We start from the raw sequence: 7,928 nt of genomic DNA, 5'->3' as shown, positions 1-7,928 counted from the left end.
TCTTCCCGATTACCAAACAGAGCAGCGTTTCCACACCCACAGGCTCCTCAGCCTTGTACAATGAACACTGTCGATGGATGCTACTCAGAGTTCTACAGAACCAATAGAACACACATCTAGCTGTCCCCCCTTTACGCTTAGGGAATTGGTCCCCAGGCCCTCAATGGATGCCTAAAATCATAAGCCGTGCAAACCACAGATATACCGTGTTTGTTCCTATATATAGATCTATGATGAAGTTTAACTCATATGTTAGACATAGTAAAAGGCTAACAAGTACAATAAGATGAAATAATTAAAAAGATACTGTGGAGGTTAATCCCAGCACTTGGGAGGCAGAGGCAGATAGATCACTGTGAGTTCAAGGCTAGCCTGGTCTACAAAGTGAGTCCAGGACAGCCAAGGATTCACAGAGAATTTGTGAAACCCTGTCTCGAAAAACAAAACAAAAACAAACAAAGAAAACATACTGTGTTTACAGTTATGTAAGTGTGGTCAGTTGCACTCAAGATATCTGATTGCATTGTGTGTGCACTAACGAATATGTAAAATACACACCACTGATGCACTTGAAGACCTAAGAGTGTTAAAATATCATAATGATCACTAGTCTGTCGGCTAACTAAGATCAAATAATTACAACAATAGTTTAAGTTTCTTGCAGACACATTACACAGCCAAACAAGGAAAAAGAATATAAAATTGTGGCTACCTCCAAAATAAAGTATAAATTGAACACAATTTTGATATTGTATATACTCTTTCAACTGAGAAATGCCACTTTTAAATTCATGTAGATTATTTTATATGCAAGAACAAAAAAAAAAAAAGAGAGAAAAATCTATGTGATTAAAACAATGTATTCTAAACAAAAACCCAAACCAATCAGATGAACAGACTAGGAGGTTCTGATATAGATCTAAGTTTGTTTGAGAAACTTTACATATGTAGAAATGACACATGAACTTGGCATGGATAAGGTGCTGCGATGGTTAATCCCAGCTGCCAACTTGATGAGATATAGATTCGTGTGGTAGGCAGGCGACTGGGTTTGCTTGTAGGGCATTTTCTTCATTAGGTCACTGCAGTATAAAGGTCTGCCCACTGTGGGTAGCATCACTCCCTAGGCTGGATCCTCGACTACATAAAAATAAGAAAGTGAGGCCTCCTCCCCAGTGGCATGGACCCGGGAGGGCCTGGGAGAGGCCAAGGCTGACCAACTCAGCTACCACCCAGGCCCAGATCCAGGGCTTTGAGTTGAGTCCATCCCAACATCTATTCCATCTCCAAGCTGTTGGAACACGTGAAGGATGTTGTCAGTCCTATGGAACCGTAGCTGGAGGATCTCCATGATTCTTGGGCTATGGCAGGATATCTGTGAGGAGTCCCAGTGAGGGTCCAATAGTGATTGGAACCAGACCAATGACTTACTGCAATGAACATTTGCATGTAAAGCTGTTTGGGCAAAAGGATGTGTGGTATGCTGCAACTCCTGATGCTACCACAATGAACAAATATGTGATGGACAGGCGGGGAAAGACAAGACGGAGGAGCAGAGCAGTGTGTGCGTGACTGAAGACTTGACAGTAGTGACGGGTGTGAGAGAAGGTTGTGGTTGATTAAGGGGCAGATCGTTTGGGTTACCCAGTAGGGTCATCAGGATGGTGTGTACCACAGCCTGGAGCTTGCACAGACTTAGCACCGCCCTCCTCCACCCTGCCCCCACCCCCCAATAAGCTGTTTAGCATCAAGACCGCCCTGGCTCTGAACAGCGACAGATGTTTGAGATGAAGAGTGGTCCGTTTACTGGATTGGACTTCTTCAAAAGACCTCCATGGTCATTCTGTCTCCTGGAGGCCATGCTGGTCAGTGGCCCATGTTTCAGTGGAGGACCATGTCGATGCCTGCAGGCTGTCTGCCAAACAGAGACCAGGAGGAAGTCCTGGAGAGTCCTGAAGCTGGAGGCCAAGTGGATGCTCATGGTCCATTCTGTTGCCAGAAGCCACGCGGATGCCTGTGATCTGTGCTCCCGCTGGCTGAAGGGGAATGAAGCCACTTGTGAAGTGTTAATGGATGGCTGCAGATGTGCAGTTGAGAAAGAGGAACAAAAAAGGCTTCTGTGACAATTCCTACCTCCACCTCAACGCCTCTCCTCCCCAAAAAGTGATACCCCAGAGAGGAAACCATTAAGGAAAATTAAAAACAGAAGCAAATAAAAAACCGTCATGGGGATGCTGAGGTGTGGCCCTCCAGAGTTGATGGCTTCTGTCAGGTGAAGCAGGTGGAGAAGGGCTCAGCTTCCCTTGAGGGGTGGCCACTAGGAGTTTGACCATGGCAGTTAGTATATAGACTTCCTTCTTTTTTTTTTTTATTTTCGAGGGAGGAGGTCATGGGGAAGGGAGGACAGACATGGGAGGACTCGGGGGGGGGGGCTGAGTACAATTGGGGTACATAATGTGAGAGTCCCAGATAGTTAATAAAACTATTGTGTTAAATAAAATAGGAATAAAGTGAGTTGAACACGGGCCTTCAGAGCTCTCTGCTTCATGACTGTGGATGTAAAATTGCTTTCAGGCCTATTGCCATGACTTCCTCACCACAATAGACTACACCCTCAAACTATGAGCCAAGACAAGACCTTTCTCCCATAAAGTTGCTTTTGTTGGCATATTTTACCACAGCAAACGGAAAAGTGACAATAGTTTCTCTGACAATAATGTTGCATGTTAGGTTACCAATCCAGGGTAAAATGATGTTAGACCACTACTTCACCCCTCCCTACACACACACACACACACTCATACACACAGCGTCACATTGCAAACATCTCATTCTGGTTAGATACACAGATATAAAAATAACACATTCGAAGTGAAAACTGAGGAGACTGTCTTTGAGCTGAAGGAAGAAGTTCTCGAATAAGACAGGAAGCCCAGAGACTAAAGACAAAGATAAACACGTTAACTTGCACACATATTTGAGAAAGCCTCCACAACCACGGGGGGGGGGGGGGAGGGGGAGAACAAATAAAGGTCAGTTTGCTAGAAAGGGGGTTGTAGATATGGCTCTGGGGTTAAGAGCTCTTGCTGCTCTTCCAGATGACTCAAGTGTGGATCCCAGCCCTGATGCTGAGTAGCTCACAACTACCTAGGACTCCAGTCCCACGGCATCTGACATCTTCTTCCACTGCTGTAGGTACATGACACATACACAAACACGTACAGACAAGTAAATAAAAATTTAAAATAACTTTTAAAAGAAAAAGAACTTAGAACACACAAAGGATTGCTTTGTTTACTTGAAATCTCTCTCTCTCTCTCTCTCTCTCTCTCTCTCTCTCTCTCTCTCTCTGGTTTTTCAAGACAGGCTTTTTCTGTGTAGTCATTGCTGTCCTGGGCTCACTTTGTAAACCAGGCTGGCTTTGAACTCACAGAGATCCACTTGCCTCTGCCTCCCCAAATGTTAGGATTACAGAACCGTAAGGATATCAGTTCTGAGGAATGATTCTCTCCTGGCATAATCAGCAGGATTTCTTCTACTGGAACCTGGAGTAAACAGAACCCAGGAACCTCAGCAGGAGCCCAAAGCCCCGAAGCCTTCCCTCCAGCAGTTCTCTAGGAGCATGTCGAAAGTGCGGCGATGAACAGCCAAAACTATCCCAAGTCTCCCAAGGCCGGCTCCAGTTTTGGGCTCATTCATATATCTCCTCCCAGAGTCGGCTCACGAATCTTTTCAGCTGGCAACAATCAAGCTCCCATATGAGATGGTCCGTCTTCTAGTGAATTAATATCACCTGCTCTCTCACAAAACCGTTCCCCATCCCACACTTGGGATTATAACAAAAACAGGTTTATCTCTCCCTCACAGGGGTAAACTGTATACCGCAGGGAGCAAGAGAGCCTGGCTCAAACAAGGCAGTAGTAGGTGAGGACTGACACCCATGGTTGTTCTCTGACCTCTGCTCAGGTGCCATGCCACACATACAACGACTCATACACACATATGTGAATATGTGTACACACTTCACACACACAGAGATTAACAAACAAAAGAGAACGAGCTGTCTTGAAAAACAAAACAAAAACAAAACAAACAAAAAGAAGAAGAATGAGCTGTCTGCTTTATCTGTCAGCATCTTCACCTTACTGGAAGCAACAAGGGCATCAAGAAACTCCGAGGCACATGAAATGTCATGACTTGTGACACTGCTTAGACCTTTCAGGGTCACATATCAGATATTTACCTTATGATTTATAACAGTAGCAAAATTACAGTTATGATGTAGCAAATGAGGCGGGGGGGCGGTCACCACAACATGAGGAACTGTAGTGAATGGTCACAGCATTAGGAAAGCTGAGAACCACTGCCTTAGACATGCAAAGTTGGATTAAGAGCATGACTGAGTAAAACATATTTAGCTTTACCACGGGTTGCTGGGCAGCCTCGCAGAAGCATAGGTTAGGTCTTCCTGCATATTGACTCAGAGTGATCTCCTCTCATTAGGTGGAAGAAAGCAAGTTGCATATGAGGCAATAAATATATTTATTGTTATCTTATGTGTATGACTGTGTGCATGTATGTATATGTATCATATGTGTGCAGTGCCCAAGAAGGCCAGAAGAGGGAGCTGGATTGCTTGGAACTGGAGTTACAGGCTGTGAGCCATCATGACTGCTGTAAAAACAGCAAGTTCTTGCGATTAACTGATGCACCATCTCTCCAGTGCCCTTAATATTAATTTCTAAAAGGAATAGAAAAAGAACAGCAATCCATTTTCACTTATATATTTGTTTATAAGCACACACGCTACATGTCAATATATGCCTATAAATAAAAACCCACTGCTTTAGAGAGAAGCTGACAATAAGACTGATAAAGAAAGGGAGATTGCTTACTGAGTATGATTGATCTTTTCCTTTAAATCTTTGAGGGAAGGTAGAGCCAGCAACGTCTGCATCTTCGTGTCTTCTGAGCCTGCCCCATGGATCGTCTTACATCAGTATGAGGAGCACAATACTTTTATAACATTACACAAGGATGACCAGAGACTGGGCCCCATGAATCACAAACATGTTTGCTACTGTCCCTCCCACCTGGTCACCTAACCAGGCGCCCTGTTTTAGTCTAAAAGCCACACATACTGGCAAAATTGAGTGTGTTTGGGGTAGGCATGGAGAGAATGAGGTATTTGGCACCTTGTGTGAGAAGGAACATAGGTAAGGTCAGATACAATCTGAGTCTTCAGATGTTTGAAGAGTTGGCTTGTGGAAGGGCACATGTCACACATTGTCTTAGAAATAAGACATAGGGGGCAGTTTCATGGAGAAGACTGCAGGGGCTTCCTTCGGCCAGAGTGAGTAAATTTGGGCTAGAGGTCTTCCGGAGTCTCCTCCTCCCATGTTCTCTGTAAAGAGAACAATATCACACCCTAGCTATGACATGGAGAAGATCAAACAATGTAAAGAGTAAACCAGCAATTTTCAAATTGTGTTTCCAAACTGTGGCTGCACGTACGTGTGTATAAACAATGTGTTAATTAATATATTAATACAAACTACATGCATATTATTATAAATATATTACATATATGTTACATATGTATTCAAATGCTGTGGCAGATGAATTCAATCATAACCTCTGATGGTGAGGACTCAACTATTGGTACTTTTAATATAATTTAATTGATTTTTTTCAAAGACAGGATGTTGAGACTGGCCTCAAGCTTGCTCTGTAGCTGAAAATGACCCTTTTGCCTTTGCCTCCTGAGAGTTGGGATTCCAGGCATGTGGGTCTGGGAATTGTACCATGATCCTCAGATATGCTAGGCAAGCCTCCTTCCCCGGCTGAGCTGGGTCTCTAGTCCTCATTGGCCATTTTTAGAGATAGCAAGGAATTCTGTTGGTTAGCCATTGACTGGCTCCGTAGGAAGGCACAGATGTGAATAATTGGGTCTAGGTGATTGCAGAACAAAAGCTTGATTTGAGGTAAATCTGTGGGTCAATTTTTTAAAAAAGGCTCATTAACTTGGAGATAAAAGCTGGGGATTGAGAATGTATGAAGTGAAATACGGACAGCGTAGCCTGCCCGCAGAAAGAGGAAAGGTAAAGTCTGTTCAAGGAAATTTTCTCTATTTCCAGGTGGGTGATATAAACAATTCTGGATTGATTAGCCGTAGCCTCTTCTCCTGGGAAATCCCAGTTGGGAAGATGAGAAGGACCAACTGATGAGATGTTTCTAGACCTCAGGGATGCCCAGAAAAGATGCTGAGGGAACTTCTTCCCTAACCCTTGGCAGATGCAACTATTTACAGTTTTATTATCCATGATGTTGTCACATGATGACATCACATGATGACAACATGGTGATTGACTTAAGGTACCCTTAAATAGCTACTGCCCAAAGAGGGATTCTTCGTGTGGGTGGGTCCTGGAACTCTGATCATGCTCCTGTCTACTTTGTTTTGTTAGTGACTGAAGCTGCCTGGTTGCATGCTGAGCTACTGTAGTCTGTGCCCATGACCTCCAAAAGGGAGGGGGCTGCCCAACAAAGAAACATTACAAGGACACCAATGGCAGGGCTGTGGGATGTATAAGAAGGGCACCAGGCAGAAAGTCAGATACAAAGACATTTGGGCAGCCAGAGATGCTGAGCAAAGCTTAAAGAGAAAAACAGATCAGATCTCCACAAAACTCTTTACTTATTCCAGCACTCTCCCCCATTACCGCAGAGGAAAGAGACCAAGCTGAAGCCCTCAGTTACAGCTGTGCACCAGCACGATGGGAGAGTGGTGAGAGACAGAACCCCAGCTGACAAGCGGATGACTCTGTGAATCAGCCTATGACTCAGCATCTAGCTCAATGCAAACGTGGAGTACTTAAGGCAGGAAGTGGGTGGTCCTGTTTCCGCTCTGAGTGGTTGGATCACCCCTGGCATTGGCAGAGCTGGGCTTTGGTGTTTCAAGAGTGGCAAAATCAGAAGGTCAAAGCCTGGAAGGGTCTGCAGATAACCACAAGCATGGAGCTTCCAGGCCCAGGCCTCTGAGGGAAGCAGACAGAGTTGCCTTCAACCGTCAGATGGCCTTTGGGAGATATACGTAGGACAGAACTGGGCTCAGGGCCAGCCCTTACAGGATCTAGGGAGCTTCAGCAAAGATGCCTTTCCTAAAGAACTAATTGCTTGCAAGGGAGGTAACCAGTTCCCAGGTCGGAGGCATCCAAAATAGAGGCAGGAGAGCACCTGTTGGGGATGCTGAGACACAAGTAACAAGGGGATCTTGTGTGAGGCTCAGACCAGTAGTCTTCTGCAATTTTCCTAGAATACTGGAAATCCAGGCTTGGGGAGATGAAGCAGTTGGTAAAATACGAGCCTGAGAACCTGAGTTGGATCCCAGGTACATGTATAAAAAAATGACCCATACTTATAACCCCAGAGCTGGGAGGTAGAGCCAGGATCCTAGGGCTTGCTGGCTAGCTAGCAAGTTCCATGCCGGTGAGAGATCCTGCCTAAAGTACAAACAGTTGAATGGCACCTGAGAAGCGACTCCTGAGGTTGTCCTGTGGTCTGGCACATGCACACACACACACACACACACAGATGCACACACAGATCGTTCAAGTGGTGCATTTAAGATTTATGCCAGTTTCCTCAAAGCTGAACTGCTAGGCCTCGTGTATTTGGAAAACTGGAGATAAGTGGCCACTTGTAATCCTGACGGGGAGGGAGGGGGACTGACCCCCTCCCCTCGTCTCCTACTTAGGCTGACTAAGGCAGATTTCCTTGCCTGACCGCAAAAGGACAATTCTTAGAGACATTGCTGTTGTAGTCTGTGCCCACGACCTCCAGCAGCGAGGGAGCTGCCCAACAAAGAAACATTACAAGGACACCAGTGTCCACGGAATAGGTAGCTGTTACTGATAATTCTTTTTTTT

Source organism: Acomys minous (assembly GCF_964271855.1).
Source record: "Acomys minous genome assembly, chromosome: 18".
NCBI lineage: Eukaryota > Metazoa > Chordata > Mammalia > Rodentia > Muridae > Acomys > Acomys minous.
The sequence above is the reverse complement of the archived record's forward strand: the minus strand, read 5'-3'. Positions refer to the sequence as shown.